This window comes from Staurois parvus, unplaced genomic scaffold (genome assembly GCF_062004578.1).
Source record: "Staurois parvus isolate SC_StPar_1 unplaced genomic scaffold, SC_StPar_1.0 ptg000222l, whole genome shotgun sequence".
Classification (NCBI taxonomy): Eukaryota; Metazoa; Chordata; class Amphibia; order Anura; family Ranidae; genus Staurois; species Staurois parvus.
In genome coordinates, this window is record NW_028318018.1 from 1280354 (window position 1) to 1303048 (window position 22695).

Consider the following 22695-nt stretch of genomic DNA (forward strand, 5'->3'; position numbering starts at 1 on the left):
AGATGACGCTAAGTATCCTATCAATTAGCACCATCTAGTGTCCAAATTGTCAGGGAACACCTGAACAATTGATTTAGCTGACTAAATCAATTGTTCAGGTGTTCCCTGACATTTTGGACACTAGATGGTGCCAATTGATAGGATACTTAGCGTCATCTAAAGGCCAAATGAGGTATTTTTGGTTTAAATCACAGTGTCTCCAATACAAAAAATGATTTATAAAAATAACTTAATCTGAAAAATTCTTTAGGAACTCAATCAAGATCTGTGTAGGTATAGACTGCAGAGTATTAAAATCAATATTTGTTTACATAAGTCACTTACAAACACCATAAATAATAGTCAGATTGTGATTTACACCGACACTAAGATGTTTCTGTAAAAGCTCTAAAATAGAGTGAATTAAATCTAATAATTAGTCTCCCTGTAAACAACATAACCACTAAAAACGGACAATAATCTGTCTCCTGCAGAAGGAATAAACTGCAGAATTGTCCACCAGTATGTCCTAAGAACAGGAACATTTTTATAAATGACTTAACTTGAAGTGATGTTATCATGGGGAGAGTTATTAGGTTACACAAAGGAATGTGGCAAAGGACTTACTAGTCTAAGCAAGCAAAATCAACAGAAAATATATAATTACCCTCCAAGTATCAGGTAATCTTTTTTGAGAACTGATGATCAGACTCAAAGATGGCTGCCAATTAACGGTTGGGATTGAGCTTCCACAAAATGGCGTCTCTTCTTCAGTTGATGAGTGTCTTTAGATGATTTGAGTCTGAGATGGTGTCTACCTTCCAGATGGCTGTGTAGATGGTCCTTCCTCTGTGAGTGTTCCTGCCGGTTTTATCTAGTTATGACTAATAGATTCATCAAATCTGAATAAACCTGGCCAGGAGGTGGAACCTTCTCTGTGATTGGGGAATCTGATTATCTAACCCATGTTTACTCAAGCATTACCTCCCATGGCCACTGGGTGTCATCCTTGGATAAGAATTGTCTGGTCTGAGTTTATTTGGGGTCGGAATTAACTAATCTGTGATCGGGAAAAATGAATATTTCACTATAACAGATTGGCCCTTGTGAAATCTATAGAATGCCTTGGAGAGTAGATATTATTCCTCATTTACAATCATTACGTTTTGGTGTAACTGATTAAATGGAGAATTGTAACTATCAGGAGGTTGGATTACATAAAGTGATTAGAATAATAGTTGTACACACAGAGGAGAGATAATAAAATAATAATTTGTATACTGATCTACTGATTGATTACGGCTTTGGTAGCATGCATACAATATTCCTAACAATACCGATAAACTCCAACATACTATATATATATCATGGGATTACAAATCAGCAAACATACCATAATATACAGGGTGCAGCAACATAACTTCCTTTTTTCAAAACGCAATAAAACCCATTTTATGAATCAGAATTGTTTTTATTGTCTTTAACCATTTCCATACCGGGCAATTTTCCCCCTTCCTGCCCAGGCCATTTTTCACGTTTCAGCGCTCTCACAATTTGAATGACAATTGCGCGGTCATACAACATTGTATCCAAACTAAAATTTTATCATTTTCTTCACACAACTAGAGCTTTCTTTTGGTGGTATTTAATCACCACTGGGGTTTTTATTTTTTGCTAAATTAACAAAAAAAACCAAAAGTTTTGAAAACAAAACACGTTTTTCTTTGTTTCTGTTATAAAAGTTTTTACAAATAAATAATTTGTTCTTCATAAATTTAGGCCGAGATGTATTCTGCTACATGTTTTTGGTGAAAATAACCCAAATTAGGATGTATTTTTTAGTTTGTAGGGAAGTTATAAAGTTCACAAACTATGGTATAGATCTGAAAATTGATCAATCCTGAAGTACTGACGGCCAATCTAATTTCTTGAGGTCCAAGAATGTCAGGACAGTACAGATATCCCCCAAATGTCAGGACAGTACAGATATCCCCCAAATGTCAGGACAGTACAGATCCCCCAAATGTCAGGACGGTACAGATATCCCCCAAATGTCAGGACGGTACAGATATCCCCCAAATGTCAGGACGGTACAGATATCCCCCAAATGTCAGAACGGTACAGATATCCCCCAAATGTCAGAACGGTACAGATATCCCCCAAATGCCAGGACGGTACAGATATCCCCCAAATGCCAGGACGGTACAGATATCCCTCAAATGTCAGGACGGTACAGATATCCCCCAAATGCCAGGACGGTACAGATATCCCTCAAATGTCAGGACGGTACAGATATCCCCCAAATGTCAGGATGGTACAGATATCCCTCAAATGTCAGGATGGTACAGATATCCCCCAAATGTCAGGACAGTACAGATATCCCCCAAATGTCAGGACAGTACAGATATCCCCCAAATGTCAGGACAGGACAGATATCCCCAAATGTCAGGACAGTACAGATACCCCCAAATGTCAGGACAGTACAGATATCCCCCAAATGACCCCTTTTTGCAGAGTAGACAGTCTGACGTACTTCATAAGAGGAATGGCGAGTTTTTTGAAGTTGTATTTTTTTTGTCATTTTTCAGAAAATGAAAAAATTAAAAAAATTATTTTCACTATTTTTTTTTTTACATACTGTCACCAGTGCAGTACAGCATCATCATCTAACTGGCATGGCGGTGATCAGGGACACTGACTGATGACAGTATGAAAAAAATATATATGTATATTTTTTTTATTATTATTTTTAATTTTTTATTACTTTTTTTAATTTATTTTTTTCATATTTTACTATGACCAAAGTACTACAATGTTACCGTAGTAACATTGTACTACTTTGGGGAAGTGATCAGTATTTTTTTTTTTTTTTTACACAATTTGCTTATAGCAAAGAATTACTTTGCTATAAGCAAGCATTTACCTGAATGACATCGATTCATTCAGGGTTTTTTTTTTTTTTTTTTTGTGCTTAGCTGTGATTTAGTCACAGCTAATCACATGACATGTGCATGTGACCTCTGTGACCATTTATAGCTAGGCACTAGTATACAATGGATGGCATGAATGAAGCCATCCATTGTATATAACTGTCATGTGACCTGCTGTGATTGGTCACAGCAGGTCACATGGTACCAGCAACGGGGGCCGGTACTCAGATCTGTCATCGGCCGTGTCCAAGGTACACAGCCGGTGACAGATCGTGCCGTGGCATGGCTCTGCAGGAGCATGCCAAAGGGCGTGCACCTGGAATGCCGAAGCGCTTTTGCAGCTGCCAAACGTCCATTGGCCGGGCGGCAAATGGTTAATAATGTAGGTACATATCTAAAGTTCTGTTTTACACAGTTTTGAAAATCATATCAGGTAGGTGACGCCCCCCATTGTCCGTACACTGAATAAGCCGATTTCTGGCGGTTTTCATGGCCCTTACCAGCATAGCAGCGGGTATGTTGGCAATTTCTGCACGGATGTTGGCCTTCAGGTCTTGTAGGGTCCTTGAACGGTTTACATAAACGCGGCATTTAAAAAAAAAACCACAAAAAAAGTAGCAAGGGGCCAAAGCGGGGGAGCGGGCTGGCCACTCCAAATCGCCCCTTATTGAGATGAGGCGCTCCCGGAAGTGTTCCCTTAAAACAGCCATTGATGCTCTTGAAGTGTGAGCCGTTGCTCCGTCCTGTTGGAACCAAATGTCCCCTAAGTCCAATTCATCAAGTCGTGGAAAAACAAATTCCTCCAACATGTTCACATACCGGTCTGAATTCACTGTCACTGTGACCTCATTTTCTTCAAAGAACCAGGGACCAATATTCCCAGCTGAGGCAATTGCACACCACACTGACTTTAGATGAATGCAAAGGCCTTTGATGCGATTCTCGAGGATTGGTGTCGGCCCAGTAGCGCATGTTCTGTTTGTTGACGCATCCAGTCAAGTGAAAATGGGCTTCATCCCTGTAAAAAACAATTGCGTCCTCAGGGACGTTTTCGAGTACTGCTGTCAGGGACTGCCGCGGCGCCTTCCCCGGCGCACACGCACTAGCGGCAGTCCACGCCGGGATGCAAGCACCAGGTCTCGGCGGACCGCGGCTGACAGGAATTCGTGCATGCGCATTGGGAGCCGCGGGCGTGCCCTGGGTGGCCAATGACAGCCAGGGGGGCGGCCAATGACAGTGCAGGGCGCGATATTTAAAGATGCCCTGCACTGTCAGATTGCCGCAAGGTCTATCTGTGATCCTGAATTCCTGAACCTGAATATTGACCCTGATTGCCCTGACTACGCTGCCTTCTCCTGTGTTTTACCCGGATTGCCCTGACTACGCTGCCTTCTCCTGTGTTTGACCCGGATTGTCCTGACTACGCTGCCGTCTGTGTTTGACCCGGATTGTCCTGACTACGCTGCCTTCTCCTGTGTTTGACCCGGATTGTCCTGACTACGCTGCCTTCTCCTGTGTTTGACCCGGATTGTCCTGACTACGCTGCCTTCTCCTGTGTTTGACCCGGATTGTCCTGACTACGCTGCCTTCTCCTGTGTTTGACCCGGATTGCCCTGACTACGCTGCCTTCTCCTGTGTTTGACCCGGATTGCCCTGACTACTCTGCCTTCTCCTGTGTTTGACCCGGATTGCCCTGACTACTCTGCCTTCTCCTGTGTTTGACCCGGATTGCCCTGACTACGCTGCCTTCTCCTGTGTTTGACCCGGATTGTCCTGACTACGCTGCCTTCTCCTGTGTTTGACCCGGATTGTCCTGACTACGCTGCCTTCTCCTGTGTTTGACCCGGATTGCCCTGACTACTCTGCCTTCTCCTGTGTTTGACCCGGATTGTCCTGACTACGCTGCCTTCTCCTGTGTTTGACCCGGATTGCCCTGACTACTCTGCCTTCTCCTGTGTTTGACCCGGATTGCCCTGACTACTCTGCCTTCTCCTCTCCTGACCCCCGGCTTGTTTGACCTATCTGCGGACTGACTTATCCTGCTGACCCTGCGTGTGACCTGACTACTCTCCGCCTGCCGATTCTGTACCTCGCTTACCCCACGGGACCACTGCTCGTGATCCATCCTGCTAGGTCCTGCCGGCCTCCTCACATCTGGCTCTCCCGGTACCTAAACATCCCTCTCCCACTGGTGGGCCTGCTCAGAGGTCTTGACCTGGTCCTGGTCTGTTACAAGTCCATCTCCACCATCAGGGGCCCTGGTGAAAGCACAGACCGGGACTTAGACTCCACGCTTTGGGTAGGTCTGTCAGGTGGGCAGCCAGAGGCACTACCTGGCGAATCATAACAACTGCCTCACATGCGTTCCTCCGAGAATTGAAGTCACGTTCGGAGAGTTCCTGCACAATCGCCAACTTGTACGGATGGTAATGAAGGTCATCGTGAAGAATTTGCCTCACTGAACGATCCGAAAGTCCAAGGGCAGACGCATGTTTGCGCGCAGAACGCTGCGGGGATCGCAAGATTGAAGCTCTCACTGCTTCGATGTTCTCAGGTGATCTGATGGGTCGAGGGACTCCAGCTCTTTGTCTTGTCGTACTCGCGGTTTGTCTGAACGTAGTGACCCACGTAAAAAGAGAACAAAAACTTTAGAACTACGCCTGTCGCCTGAGACCACTCCCGCCCCGCTATGGCCGCTACAGCCTGAATGACACGCATTTCAAAAAAGGAAGTTATGTTGCCGCACCCTGTACTTCCTACATTCTTATGAGACAATCTGGTATTTTATCCCGATCCGGTCTTTTCATATAATCTGAAATACAGTGGGGCAAAAAAGTATTTAGTCACCACCAATTGTACAAGTTCTCCCACTTACAAAGATGAGAGAGGCCTGTAATTGGCATCATAGGTAGACCTCAACTATGAGAGACAAAATGAGAAAACAAATCCAGACAATCACATTGGCTGATATGGAAAGAATTTATTTGCAAATTATGGTGGAAAATAAGTATTTGGTGAATATGAAAAGTTCATGTCAATACTTTGTTATATATCCTTTGTTGGCAATGACAGAGGTCAGACGTTTCCTGGAAGTCTTCACAAGGTTGGCACACACTGTTGCTGGTATGTTGGCCCATCCTCCATGCAGATCTCCTCCTCCATGCAGATCTCCTCTAGAGCAGTGATGTTTTGGGGCTGTCGCTGGGCAACACGGACTTTCAACTCCCTCCAAAGGTTTTCTATGGGGTTGAGATCTGGAGACTGGCTAGGCCACTCCAGGACCTTGAAATGCTTCTTACAAAGCCCCTCCTTCGTTGCCCGGGAGGTATGTTTGGGATCATTGTCATGTTGGAAGACCCAGCCACGTTTCATCTTCAATGCCCTTGCTGATGGAAGGAGGTTTGCACTCAAAATCTCACGATACATGGCCCCATTCATTCTGTCCTGTACATGGATCAGTCGTCCTGGTCCCTTTGCGGAGAAACAGCCCCAAAGCATGATGTTGCCACCCCCATGCTTCACAGTAGGTATGGTGTTCTTTGGATGCAACTCAGCATTCTCTCTCCTCCAAACACGACGAGTTGTGTTTCTACCAAACAGTTCTATTTTGGTTTCATCTGACCATATGACATTCTCCCAATCCTCTTCTGGATCATCCAAATGCTCTCTAGAAAACTTCAGATGGGCCCGGACATGTACTGGCTTAACCTCCTTAGCGGTGTTCCCGAGTGTAGCTCGGGGTAGAATTTCTATACCAAAAGCGGTAACCCCGAGCTACACTCGGGCTTACCATGCAGCGTTCTCTGGGGGTCCCTGCAGCACTTACCTTGTCCTTCGCTCCCACGATGGGTCCCCTGCAGCGTCCCCGTCCATCTCCTCCGGCCGATGCCGGCATCTGGCTTCCGTGTTCCGGTCCCTGTGACGTCGGAACGTTCAGGCGGCGGAACCGGCGGGAAATTTGAAATTTTTAAAAAATTACATTTTTGCTGTCATTGCTTTTTCACTGCATTTCACATATATTTTGTCCCTACTGCTTTGTCCTGTCCCCTGCCTGCATTTTGAATGTTCTTTCTGCCTGGAAACTTAGAAAAGTCCATGGCGTCCAAAAAGCGTCCCATTACATCAAAATCGGTTTTAGAACAGCGATAGTAAATCAGAACCACTTGCAGAATTGAGTGATAATGATTTGTGGGGGAAATTTGTCATCAGACACTGAAAACGATTTTGCGACTTTGCTCAGCGATGTGCGAATTTGCCTCTGTATTTCACATTTCAGTGTTTTTGGTTTGATTATATTATTGAATTAAATTTATTATTATTATATTATTATTTTTTATGATTATTTATTAAATTATAATTTATGATTTCGTGTTTCAAGTTTTATCATCCCCGGGATGTTTACTAGACTCTTGTTCAGACAGATTTCAGGGAGTTATTCCTAAAAATTACAGCCTACGATAAAAAACTACATATTTCCATGCAAAAAAATGGTACCGATTTCAGCACAAAAAAACAGAAAGAATCATACCGCCAGGGAGGTTAAGCAGGGGGACACGTCTGGCACTGCAGGATCTGAGTCCCTGGCGGCGTAGTGCGTTACTGATGGTAGCCTTTGTTACGTTGGTCCCAGCTCTCTGCAGGTCATTCACTAGGTCCCCCCGTGTGGTCCTGGGATTTTTGCTCACCGTTCTTGTGATAATTTTGACACCACGGGGTGAGATCTTGCGTGGAGCCCCAGATCGAGGGATATTATCAGTGGTCTTGTATGTCTTCCATTTTCTAATTATTGCTCCCACAGTTGATTTGTTCACACCAAGCTGCTTGCCTATTGCAGATTCAGTCTTCCCAGCCTGGTGCAGGTCTACAATTTTGTTTCTGGTGTCCTTCGACAGCTCTTTGGTCTTCACCATAGTGGAGTTTGGAGTGTGACTGTTTGAGGTTGTGGACAGGTGTCTTTTATACTGATAACAAGTTCAAACAGGTATATTGGAAGTCCTCCTGCGCTTCTATGGACCACCCTCCCCTTTCCCTAGTTAACAGCCGCTTACACTCCAACTGATACCCAAAAACAGTGCTCAAATAAATATTATAATAGTGTAGCGCTAAATAACATAATCAAGGCAACTTAGATATAAAAATGATAAATTAAGTTCATAGACCTAGTGACAAATCTCATAGTGTCTAAAATAATCTAAGTGCTCATAACATGTGTAGCTTAACTCATGAGTGATAAACCTCATAAAACATAATAGTGTTAATAAAACCATTCAACATAATTTTTGTGTTAGTGCCACTCCAAATAAATATATAACGTGATCGTGCCAAATTACTAAAATAAATAAATTGTCCGATATCCAAAAAACCGATATACAACAGTGAAATCCAAGTGATGCTTAGATGCACATGCAATGTGTTAACATAGTGTCACTCGTGAAAAATCCACTCTTCCACTTTGGCTGCAATGCCTCCTCACCTCCTTTCAACGACCCCTAGGGGCCAACAAGCCTTTAGGATCACCTTGGATCCTCAACACTCCTGGATGGTACCCCTCAGACTATCCTCCTGTTTGGTCTCCTCCACACCTTTACGCCTTATGGAGTCCTCTACAGCGATCCTCTGTGAATACTCACTCTCATAATAGTGAGTTCAAAAAAAGAGATCCTCCATAGTGTAGTAGTTTTCAAATCCAGCATTTATTTGTAAGGCAAATAAAGAACAACTCACATTTGTGTACAGCGTTTTCTTCTCCCCTGCATGGGTAAACTGCACTCATGTAACCTCTTGGAAAATGGCGTCCCGTACCGGAAGTGCGTCACTCCGGACTCCGGAAACAGCGTCTCTGCGTGCCTACGCGTTACGTCACGTACCTCGTGACTTCATCTGGGTACCGCTAGAGAGACTCAGATCTCATTTATACCTAATGGGAGGTGTATGCACCTCCCCTTCATTAGCATGTGTATGGCCGCCGCCATTTTCTTGAAGCCTGCTCCCAGGGATTTCTATTAAACTAACAGCCTAGTGCTCAAATCGTTATAATATCATTATATACGATTAGTTAATCCACATCCTTCAACATTAGGCTATCTATCTAAACTATGCTGACATAAATACATATTTTGTAAACTCCTTTATTAGTTTCATGAAATAAATATAAAATACATAAAAAACTATTTTATTACTAAAAATAAGAATATTAAAAATGATGCTCATAGTTCCAATTAAATTAATTTATGAACATCATTAGTTATAAAGCTTTATTTATTACTACCTGTTCCCCCAGACTGCATATTTGGCTAAATATATTCAGATACCCAACTAATGTACACACATGCGTATACAAATATACTCATATGCGCAAATAAAAATAATAAACATATAGAGTAAAATAAAATAAAATCTTTTTTACATCAAACACTAAAATCCTTTATGCTTGCAGTTTACCCATACATCACAGTTTTAAAACCTATCTTAGAATTGGTCTATAGCATAAAACAATCAGCTTACAGAATATATTCACAGATAATAAAATATAATTAAAAATATAATTAAAAATCACTAATAAAACAATTGAGGTCAAATTCAACATTTAAACCTCTTGGGACCAAGGTTCTCATATCATGTATCCAACGTGACTCAGCTTGACTTAATGATTTAACTTTATTACTACCTCTCCAATGTTTTTTGTGTCTCTCTATACCCCAAAATTTCATTTTACTAGGGTCCTTGTTATGGTATATGGAGAAATGTCTTGATACATTATGTTTCGGATACCCTTTTAAAATATTTCTCACATGTTCCCCTAGTCTCTTCCATAGTGGTCTCTTTGTTCTACCTATATATTGGTATCCGCATTCGCATTCCAGGCAGTACACCACTCCTATGGTTTTACACGTTATAAAGTCTTTAATAGTATATTCCTGTCCAGTAGTATTAACCCTGAAGCTCTTTCGTTTCATATTTTTTGTGGCTTTACAAGCAAGGCAATTTTTACATGGGAAAAAACCTATGTCATTCAAAAAAGTCAGTCTATTCGTATATGGAGGATCTAGCACACTTTTTACCACCCTAGATTTAACCGTAGGTGCTTTGCGATACACAAACCTTGGATGGTCTGATATAACTGTAGTTAGCACAGGGTCCAATTTCAAAATATTCCAATGTTTTTTGAAAATAGATTCTATTTTTTTATAATGGATATTGTAATCCAATACTATAGGTACCTCTTCATTATTAATACCTTCTTTATTTTTATCTTTGTCCTTCAACAGTACCTCTCTTTCCATATTACCAACTTCTCTTATTTTCTGAGTAATCATATCTTTTGAGTATCTTTTCTCTACGAATCTGGACCCCAATTTACTTGTCTGTTTCAGATAATCTTCATGTCTAGTGCAATTCCTCCTCACTCTCACAAACTGGCCTTTCGGTATATTGTATAGCCATGGAGGAAAATGGCAACTTCCCATTGGTATGTAACCATTCCGGTCCACATCTTTAAAAAATGTTTTTGTTATAAATGTGCCATTCCCAAGTGTTATATTTAAATCTAAAAATTTAATTTCCTCCTTACTGTGTTCCCATGTGAACTTTATATTTTTATCATTAATATTCAATTTATTTAAAAAATTCACCAATGCTATTTCTTCTCCTTCCCATATTATTATAACGTCATCAATAAACCTCTTGTATACTTTTAGTTCTTCCGGATAGTTAGTATATATCTCCGTTTCCTCCCAACACGCCATAAAAATATTCGCCACACTTGGTGCATACCTAGCACCCATTGCTACGCCTCTTATTTGTTTGTAATAGGTACCACTATGCCAAAAATAATTGTGACTTAAGGAAAAGTCCAAGCATTCCAGCAGGTATTTCCTTTGGGTCCATGTTAAATTACTGTATTTTCTGAGTCCCCAGTCTACTGACTTCATTGCATCATCATGTCCTATTATTGTATACAATGATGCCACGTCCGCACTGGCTGCATACAGTCTTTTTGTTCCTTTATACTCTTCTAGAAGTAAAGTACAGCAAGACAAAAAAATACCAGAGAGATCTAAACGATATGAAGAAAAACCAAGTATTCAAATGGCAGTCAGCGGATAATGAGGTTGAGCTGGCCTCAACCAATACTACTCCAGTTAAAGAAAGAGAGGAAAATAAAGGCGGTCCTGCACCAGTATATAAGAATCAACAACCTATTCAAGTACGAGATAACACTCAAAACTATAGAACACCAAAAAGTGGATACAAACCAAAAAATGGAAATGGTGGCTATAGGGGACCCAATAACAACAACAATAATAAAAAAGGCCCGCCATATAATAATAGACCTTACTATCAAAATAATAGGCCGTATTACCCACCGGGGCCTAATTACAATAATTTTCAGCCAAGACCATATATTCCAAGACCATATGGACCCAGGTATGATGGCCCAGATCCATATGATAGGTGGGATCCCCCAAGATATGAATATAGAAGCCCCATACCCACCTACAATAGGTTTGAGCCATTGAGGCAGGAGTATAGACAAGGGGATTTTTTAGAGAGACACCCAGGGGAGAGGAGCCCCCAAAGAGAAAAGAAAAAGAGCCCAAGAAAAGGAGGGGATGTAGAGCCGGATTTAAAAAACAAAAGAAAAAGAGAACAATAGGTAATGGGGTGTTCAATATTAGTGGCTTCTCATTATCAAAAGAGGAGCTTATGGTATTAGATAGAGGCCTGAAATATGCCCCTCCTGCGTCCATGAATAAATTTAAAGTTTATATAGATACCCAAAAGTTCATCAGAAGATTAAATATAAAAAAATATTTCATAGGATTACCAGGGGCAAAAAATTGTGTTAGTAATGCCCCGAGTAGCAGTTTTACCCATACTAATCTTAAAAATAGATCACTTTTTAACCCACAGATTAATAATAACAGTCAAATAGAGGTTTTTAAGAAATTAGTTAATCAGGATGTAGAGAAATTGAAGGTTCCCATAATCAAGAAAAATATAGGCCTAGAAATAGGGATCAAGAGGCTATCCAAACGAGAAGATATAGTGATAAGACCAGCGGATAAAGGGGGTGGGATCGTGATATTATCAAAAGACTATTATTTGAAAGAACTCTCCACTCAGCTTAATGATGAATCTACATACCAAGTGTTAAGAAAGGATCCTACTTTGTCGTATAAAAAGGAATTAGAAAAACTGGTAAAGAAAGGTATGGAAAAAAAGATTCTTAATAAGAAAGAATCCAAATATCTAGTCCCTGACTTATGTAGGGTACCTGTAATTTACACAGTCCCAAAAATACACAAAAATGATGAGAATCCACCTGGCAGACCAATTGTGAATGGCATAGAATCGGTATTAGCCAGGATGGGGGAATATATTGATGAATTCCTGCAACCAGTGGTGAAAAGCACAAGGGCTTATCTGAGAGATACTAAACATCTGATACAAATTCTAGAAGAGTATAAAGGAAAAAAAAGACTGTATGCAGCCAGTGCGGACGTGGCATCATTGTATACAATAATAGGACATGATGATGCAATGAAGTCAGTAGACTGGGGACTCAGAAAATACAGTAATTTAACATGGACCCAAAGGAAATACCTGCTGGAATGCTTGGACTTTTCCTTAAGTCACAATTATTTTTGGCATAGTGGTACCTATTACAAACAAATAAGAGGCGTAGCAATGGGTGCTAGGTATGCACCAAGTGTGGCGAATATTTTTATGGCGTGTTGGGAGGAAACGGAGATATATACTAACTATCCGGAAGAACTAAAAGTATACAAGAGGTTTATTGATGACGTTATAATAATATGGGAAGGAGAAGAAACAGCATTGGTGAATTTTTTAAATAAATTGAATATTAATGATAAAAATATAAAGTTCACATGGGAACACAGTAAGGAGGAAATTAAATTTTTAGATTTAAATATAACACTTGGGAATGGCACATTTATAACAAAAACATTTTTTAAAGATGTGGACCGGAATGGTTACATACCAATGGGAAGTTGCCATTTTCCTCCATGGCTATTGTGGTGGTTTGTGTAAGGATATATTTTACTTATAAAGGGCGTGTCCCGTTCCCTTAGATGAAATATTACAGTGCCTCCAGCCGTTAAAATACGGCAAATATTTAGTAAACCAATAATTTGGACACCTTGATAATTTGATCACCACTTATTATTATACCTTGAATTCTTTTAGCCAGTATGATTTCGTACCATACACACAAAATTTGCCTTATAATAGATAAATATAAGAATTTATTTATGTACAAAAATTATATATATATTAACACAAAACGCAAAAGACTGGTGATGAATGAATATTGATACACACAATCAAAGATATACCCTACCAATGTAAGACACAATACTAATGTTTCCAAATAATTAAATCAATATCACAATTTCTAAATGATCTGATCAAAAATTAAATTTATTAATAACTAATAATTTCGAGTATCTCAAAGGTTATATTCTCACAAGCCGTGGCCATAGGATTGTAAGAAGCTATTCCTTGATAAATTATACTCTGATTATTAATATTTAATAAATTATGAAATCTGGAAAAAAAATTTATAATATGGCACCAAACAATTTTTAACAGTAAAACAGGATCTCTCTACATATATATCGAACTACCCAATATTGTTGTGATACACTAAGGTAATTCTATGATTCCACACAACAGAGAAAATAGGTAATGCAAAGTCAAATAAACAGTCTCACCACACCCGGCATTCAGACTAGGAAACTCTCCTGTGGATTTAGCTGGCAATGGAACGCCTTCAGAATGATGACCACAGGGGAAAGTGAGATAGAGTTCAATAGTGTGGGAGAATGTAGGAAGTTAGAAGGACAGAGGTTTAGCAATTTAGTAACGTTTGGAAGTTTAAAAGGATGGAAGAGGGGTTATAGAGAGGTCTCTTCAGATGTCTTCAGAATCAGGTCTTTCTTCAGTCAGGTTTTCTTTCTTTTGATCAGTTTTCTTTTGATGAGAGTCCTTTTCTTAAAGGTACAAGGGCTTTTATACCAACTAATCCATTGTTCTAAGATACCTTCCCACCAGGCTTCCTGATTGGCTAGTTGAGAAATGTGTGTACATAAGCTATTTCTCACCTGCCCGCCAGGTGGCGGTCATGTATCATAGAACAATTTGAGTATTTGAGATGACTCATACCTCGGGTGGAATCTTAAGGTAATTACAGGGATTAAATATACGTCTTTCCAGATATATGAGTGATCATACCTATAATATTCTAAATAGGGACCATGGAATATAGGTGTATATTCAGTTATTCCTTCTTGAAATACCATCCTGTCTGTTTCCTGATAAGACATGTAACTAATGCTAGTTTATAATACATCTTACTTTCCATCATCTCAATACTCAAGTTAGTGATATATAGTTCCCATTGCTGAATATTTGGTGGTGTGTGAAACCTATTCTTTATAACATCTCTAGATACTATGTTTTTGTAGTTAGATACATTCAATTTTTAGTCTTAAATGTCCTGAATTTAACTTCTTTGTTTTAGAACCAACATTTTCTATGTGTAGGGAAAAACTCTCTGTTTGCCTGGCTCTTGTATTGGAGTCACAGTAAACAACTATTAATACTTTCACCCTTGGTGGACAATAGTATATTGTGATAGTTTCAGAGGTCTGTTGGTTTATCACACTCTACAAGGTTTGGGTAAACTTTCAACCAGTTGAGTTCCCGTCTCATTATTGTTAAAATGTTTGAAAGTCGAAGTCCTATCTGGCTATCTGTTTGACTTTTTGTGTATGCATTCTTCTCAACCTCAATATACAAATAGTACTTGTTGACAGTCCAAACAGTCTTATTGTTTTGGAAAAGTCTCACTTCCCCCATTCTATCCATTTCTTAACTAGAATCCTTCGAGGGTTCAACCAAGACAAAATTAACTCTTAGCATCCGGCTATACTGAGCTGCTTGTCATATAATGTTATGTCTTGATAAAGTCATGTTTTTGAGACATAATTCAAAAGGTCCACAACAAATCCCCCTTTTTTTGGGGTACAGGCACGTGTAGATGGGTGTCTGTGTCGCAAAACATGAGTGGGACTTTTGGCTAGAGTGATCGTTCGTCTTCTCCGGTGAAGTGAATGAAATTCAAAAAAAAAAAAAAATTTTTTTTTTTTTTTTAATAATAAAATGGCAGCGGTGATGCTGGTTGGTCCTCAACTTGACTCGGCATCTTTAGATGGACACTCCTGATGACGATCCTGGTCTTGTGATGAGGCCGGCCTGGCCTGGCATATCCACCTTGGGGTCCATGGGTCCTCCGCATGACAGGTCTCTTAGACGGTCTCCTAGGCGGGTCTTTTCCTCTGGACTGGCCCTTGGTGGCCTGGGACATCAGGTTATCGTCTCCGGATCGATCTCTGGCATCTGGTCTTTCCCACAGGACATTATAGCTTCCTTCTAGGGTCTGGTCATTGACACCTCCGATCGCCGGTCTAGTCATTGTCTGGGCCTTCCTTTCTAAATTATTAAAATGAATAGTTTAAGTATTGGATATATACAAACTTATATTACTGGATCCTGTAAGGAAGAAGATGAATTATATGTTCAAAGGAAATTTAAGAATGATCTCAATATCTCCAGATAGGAACTGGTGGGTTAGTCTTCCAACAACTGCAATTGAGACTTTGGATGGCAAGCACGTAATTGGTTGATGTGCACCCATCTATCACTGATTTCACCATACCGGGTAACCTGCAATTTATATGCGACCGGAGAGATTTTATCAATGATAGAGAACGGACCTTTCCAAGATGGAAGGAATTTCCGTTCCTTAATCTGGTCTCTTGCAAAGCTGTATAGATAAACTTTGTCACCAATCTCATATTCCTTCTTGGAGGTTTTGAGATCATAGTATGTCTTAGCACTAGTTGCAGCTCTTTCCAAATTTCGCTGGGCAAAGGCAAAAGCATATTGCAGATGTTTACGTAAATCCTCTATGTACTGGTGTGTGGTGGTAGCGTTGATCAAATTTTGATCTGTAGTGCGATACAATAAGTGCTGGGGCAGTACCATCCGTCTACCTGTCATCAGTTCAAAAGATGACATTTTTGTAACTGTATTCGGAGTAGCCCTCAACGCCATCAGGACCAGCGGGAGTTTGACATCCCAATCTTTGCCTGTTTCCTTAACAAATTTCTTAAGGACGTTAACGATGGTCTGATTGTATCGTTCTACACCACCACTAGAGGCTGGCCGATAGGCGATATGTAATTTCCTTTTAACCCCCAAAATTTTCCACAATTTGGCCATCACTTCGCTAGTGAAGTGCGATCCTCTATCAGACTCTATCCTCTGTGGTAAACCAAAACGAGAAAATACATGATTTATTAGCAATGCAGCACATGTCTCGGAGCTATTATTTGGTGCTGGTATACACTCGACATACTTGGTGAATAAACATGTAACTGTTAACATATACCGATTTCCTCGTGAAGATTTTGTTACGGGCCCAATAAAATCCATTTGAAGGTCTGACCAAGGCATACATATCCCCCTTTTCTGGAGAGGTGCTCTGTGAGTTGGCTTGGTAGGTTGAAATTGGGGACATATTAGGCAACCTTGGCAGTACTCCTTCACATCACGTAACATATGAGGCCAGTAGGCATAATCCCGCAGGATCTCATACGTGATCTTCTCTCCACGATGACCGGAAGTGGGAGCATCATGGGCATGCTGTAGCATCAAACCTCTAAATTTAAGTGGGACGACCCATTGTTGTACGCCACCCTTTGAGGTTCGTATCAACAATCCCTGGTATAAAGAGAATTGGGATTTGGATTTCATTAAGATACGTAAATCCTCCTTCCCACTACATACTTCCTTATTTATGGGATTTTGGTCGGGATCTTCTATATGACTATAAAACAAGCCAATTATTGGGTCTTCTTTTTGGGCAGTTATTAAATCCTCACTAGGAGAATCGTGACTCCACCAGCTGTTCTGGCCTGTTGCCTGGTGACAGCTTCAACCTGTACGGTACCTAAAAATTGATCAATGTCTAACAATTCACCGGTGATTGCCCCTTCCTTGGCTAGAGAATCGGCCAGATCGTTCCCTTCTTTCTCGGCACCTAGAGCCTTTGGTCTTCTTGAAGTGCAGGGTGATATCATTGGACCTTACCAGTTCATCGATGTGACAAAAGAGCTTACCATGTTTCACGGGTTTGTGATTACTCTTGTTCATGTTGTTTCGCTTCCACCTAGGGAAATACTCCACAAAACTATTCCTGACATAATTGGAATCGGTTATGATGGCACACTCTTTAATGTTGAACTCTATAGCCATCTCAACTGCTCTAAGGATTGCCGTAAGTTCAGCAACTTGACTGCTTTTTGGTCCAAGTTTGTATCCCACAGAAATTGGGGTGACACCTTGGGTCCAAACGATTCCAATACCTGCCACTAGTTGGAGCTGTTCCCCATCCTTGTGATGAAAAGCACAACCATCCACATATACACACGGCAGCTGTTTACAGTATTCTTCATCGTAAACCTTGTAGGGAGAGAACAGTTGTTCTTCCAGAAAGTCAGTGTCCGGGGCCTCCATAGCAGGCGTAGTTGCGGAACAATCATGGAGCTCGGCTAGGCCCTGGGCTACTGGACTTTCCTTGTTCTGTTTGTACCGAATTTCAAGAGGCCACCCTTGCAAAGACAAAGTCCAAGCAGTGATGCGGCTATTAGACACATTTCCTCCCTTGATACGTTCACTCTTTAAATACTGTAAAGGCTGGTGTGCCGTTTCAACAATGATTCTCTCTCCCTGAATGTAACTGCGGAAATTCTGTAATGCCCACACGGTGGACAATAGAGCTTTTTCACAGTCACTGAACTTTACTTCAACCGGGGACAAAGTTTTACTGGCATAGGCAATCACCTTACTGACATCATCACGTTTCTGGTAAAGAACGGAACTCATACTTACCTGCGTAAACCCTGTCTCTAGATAGAAATTTTTACCCCCTTCGGGATATCCTAGACACGGGGCTTGTGTGAGACGTTCCTTTAACTCCTTCATGGCGTCCTCCTGTTTCTTACCCCACGACCATCCGACATCCTTCTTCAGTAGGTGAAGCAACGGCTTGCTTATCTCGGCGTAATTATCAATAAATTTACGCGAGTAGTTTACCATACCTAGGAATGATCTCAATTCTTTAAGGTTAGTAGGGACTTTACAGTTCAGAACCGCCTCAACTTTCTTCTTTTGTGGGTTCAAACCTTCAGCAGTAACTTCATGGCCTAGGAAGTTTACCTTCGTGCGACACCACTGGGCTTTTTGTAAGGACAGTTTAACTCCTGCTGCTTTTAATTGGCCCAGAACATGCCAAAGTTCTGTAATGTGTTTGGCCATATCCGTACTTTTGATCAGGATATCGTCCACATATGCCAACGTCCCCCTTTCGAAGGCGCCTGGCATGGCCTTGTGCATGAACACAGCAAATTCATGTCTGGAATTTATGAATCCGAAAGGCATTCTCACCCAACAATATTGTCGATTCCCAAAACTGAAAGCCAGTTTGTATTGGTCTTCCTCACTCACCTTAATGGTCCAATACCCCTGTGCACAATCCAAGGCTGTAAAAACTTGGGATCCTTGGAGCTGGGCGAGACATTGGTCTATGTATGGGACAGGCCATCCTGACATGTACACACGTTTGTTCAGCTGACGGAGGTCAGCGCACAACCGCCATTGTCCATTGGGTTTTAAGATACCCAGGATCGGGTGGTTATAGGAGCTGTGGATGGGCCTAATTATACCCCTGTCATGTAACTTCCTGATAATCTCAGCTAGAGATTCATAGGAAGCTAATGGCAACCTATACTGTCTTACGAATACTGGTGGGGCATCTGGATCTGTTTGGATCCTAGCGATGTGTAGGTCAGTAGTCCCACAATCGTAAGAATCCTTGGCAAAGATCTCTTGGAATTCAAGGAGAAGCTCTCGGAGCAATTGTCGGGCGAGATCATTGGAACACGCATCGGCGAGGGCCACCATCTCTTCAACTAACTCCTTGAATCCAGGAAAGCTTTCCGGCTGACCTATCTCATATGCCTCTTCAAGTTTTGTGGTGAGGTCATTGGGTATGTGATGTGTGTGTGTGTTCTCCTGCCATCCAGGTTCTTTGGGGTACTCTTGTTCTTTGATTGGGTGATCAAAGACAATTGATGTCTCTTCGATTCGACAGGTGCCATCTTTAGAATCGAATGGATAAATGGACTCTATGGTGAAAATACCCTCTGGTAATGAATGGAATGTTTGTTCAATTAATTGTTCCTCCGACAAATATTCATCGGGGAGGAGTCCAATCACCTGGTTAGTGACCCCAAAGGTATAATATTCAGTCTCTACCGCTAGACCAATAAGGGTCTCTTTGGGTAAGACGATGTCCTGATTGGACAGATTATGTATGTAAATGTACATCGGGGATTGATGTGTGTTGACTAGGGGCGTGTGTGTAATGTTCAGTCCTTCCCCCTGCATTTTATGGGAGAGGCATACTAATGCATCTGACCCCTTCAGTCTATGTCCCTTTTTAACTTGGATGGGGAGTATGAAATTATTTATGCCCTTAGGAATTGTAATCTTCTGGGCTACCTGGACTTCAACAGCATAAGGCATCTGTTGCTGGGATTTTAAAGCTAAGTCCAGATTTTGGTATTTTTCGGGGTCCCCCTTTAGTCGACTCCATAAACAGTCATTAATTAGGTCGACTTGCATTGCAAAGCGATGTAATACATCGTTGCCAAAATAAATTTTAGTTTGGGGATTATCCAAGACTAGGAACACATGGGTGGCTGTTTTGTTTCCTACAGTGACGTTTAAGAGACACCTAGCCATTGAATTGTGATCATCAGAGTCATCAAGGGAGTCTGAAATCCAATGACGCTGAGGTGTGGAGAAACGGATCATTTCCATTTCGGTCAGGTGTTTTATCAACCCATGGCTTACAAAGCTGTGTTCCTGTCTCAAATCTAGTTTGGCATATTTTGACCTATTAAGACCATTTATCCGGATGGGGATAAACAAGTCGCTGTTAACCCTTTCAATACCTGTCAAGAATTGGGTGTGATCTCCCCCTTTTCTTGGTTTATCCTCCTGATGAAAATATATCGTAAGGATGTCATCTTGGAGGGAAATATCTTTTATTTTATCTTGGGGAATTCTAAAAATGTGTTCCTCATCTCTTCTGATAGGGTTATGGTCATCAGGTTTGATAACCGTTACATCAGGAAGTTGACTGTTCCTGAAATGGATTTCTATTGATCCAGGCCTTTCTTCCACCAGGTGGCAGTGTTGTCGGGAATGGGGAGTTTTAAGTTTCCCATATTTAATCGGGGTATTTACCTGTGACCATAGTACTTGGTTCACACAGTCAACTATTGTGTTCAGCCTTTTTAGGAAGTCCATCCCAATTATCATGTGGTGCTGGGATATGCTGGCAATGATGATGGGGTGTCTCAGTTCCTTATTACCCAGTTTCAGTTTAAGCCAGGCGGTACCCATGACTTGTAAAGGGTCTCCACCTACACCAATTAATGAGCTGTCAAAGCTTTTAAGTCTCGGCTTGGTGGGCATGACATTAGCCACTTTGTCAAAATGTTCCTGTGACATGATGGTTGCTTGGGATCCAGTGTCTATTAGGCCGACAATAGAAAGATCACTGGCATCCTGCACCTGTACTGTGGCATAATATCTCCCATCAGATTCAGTCAGCTCACACATGAAATTAGTGTGGTTGAAGATCTGTGGGCCCTTCAATAACATATGACTAGCTCTTATCTCACCGCATGTGGTGGACACATCACCCTTATCCTCCCTGGTGGGATTCTTGGACTGTCTCAAGACAGAAGCACAACTAGAAGTTGGTGCTCCGTCTGGCTTGTCAATCCCGACGACTTCCGATGCCGCGACTATATTAGGGGCAATAGATGGACACTGAAAAACAGGAGAATCATTAATAACCAACAACTGGTCCCCCTTTGCCTGAGAACTAGCTTCTCCATTAGTAGGCGTGTCAGGGACGGGGCACACATCTCCTGTCATTTGACTCAGTGTTCTCCCCTGTTGGTTTAAGGCTTGGTTGCCTGTTAATTCTGTGACCCTTGGTTGGTCACAGGAGCTGCTCCTAAAAAAGGATTGGATGGAAATTGAGTGACAAGCCTGTCCATTTGTTCAGCCATTTTGCTGACCTGTGCCTCTATTTGTCCAATACGCTCAGAGGAGTCATTCTGTTGATTCTCCCTTTTCCTATACTTGCGCTTGTATTTTGGACGAGACTGGTAATGAGACTCAGAGTCAGAACTACTGCTCTGGTCCCGACGCCATTGTTCTCTCTGAGGTTTTGGGGTCTCCCTGTCATTAAAGGGAGCCTGGGGTACTGTATTCCCCCTTTGAGCTTGAGGGTGTTCTTGGCGTGGAGGAAACCTTTGGAAATCGGAGTTCTTATTAAAATTGGGATTCTTATTGTGATTATGGTTCCTGTTGAAATTGGGGTTCCCATAAAAATTCCCATGTTGGTTTTGGCGAGGATAATAGAACCTCCGAGGATACCATTGACTCCTTTGATTCTCATCACTATACTGACCCTTACCATACTTTTTATTCTTCTCACTTCCACTACCGTAGTTACCTAGCTTTTGTCTATCCTTTCTCACCCACTGGTTTTGGGGTGCAAAGTTATGGACCTCCTTCACTTGCTGGGTTTGAGGTACAAATCTAGGGGAACCATTGGTTTTACCCCCACGGACTATTTCCGCATATGATTTCTTCTCTGCCTGCAAATTTGGATTTGGAGGGGAAACGGTAGTGGCTGCTACTATCTTGGGGCTATTTTTAGGTTCTCTTTTTATCCCGCCCTCACTGGACTGTTGGATCGAGAATAAATAGTCACTCTCTCTCACCAACCAATCAAGAGAGCATCCCTTTCTGTAATCCTTTGCAAGTCCCAATTTTATGTAAGCAGGTAATGCTTCATAGAATAGTGTCTTGAATTCTGGCTGGTTAGGATTGGGATCCTTTTCAGCCAGGAAATAGGCATTTCTGAGGACAGCCAGAAATTCTGCAGGGCTTTGGTGAGGACCACACTTTAAATTGTAGGCCGCAGCCTTGGCAGAGGTTACAGTTTTATAAGGCCCAAATTCCATGTGGCACTTATGTTTAACCTCTCTCCAGGACTGATTGGAATAGGCCCTCAAGGTCTCAAAGAATTGCCGGTATTTCTCTTCAAACACCCATGGCAGCAATTCTATTTTGGTGTGGTCATCTCTAATGCCCAGAATCTCTAACGTCTGTTCATATGTTCTCATGTGTTCGGTGATCTCAAGGGACCCTTTCTTAGAAAACATAGGAACAGTGTCCTTCAGGAACTTAATGACCTTTGGGGTGTCATATCTCCTGAATGACCCCTGGGATTTCCCTTCCTGCCTATATGAAACCTCATATTTTCCTTCAGAGCGCTCTGGAGTGTATCTTGACAGCTTAGGAGGTGACCTATATTCTGACCCTGCCTCACTATCAGATACTTCGCTGTGATGCGGGTATCTCCGCTCATCAGCCTCCTGCTTGCCTGGGTTGGTCCGGTTTTGGACCCCAGAATTTATTTGGGCCGTCAACCTCATGATCTGCTCCTCCAGAGTTTTCTGCTCAGATTTTATCAATGTAAGTTCTGACTGGTCATGCTTATCCCCTGGGTGAACTTTAATTTTGACAGGAGATAACCTTTCTGATC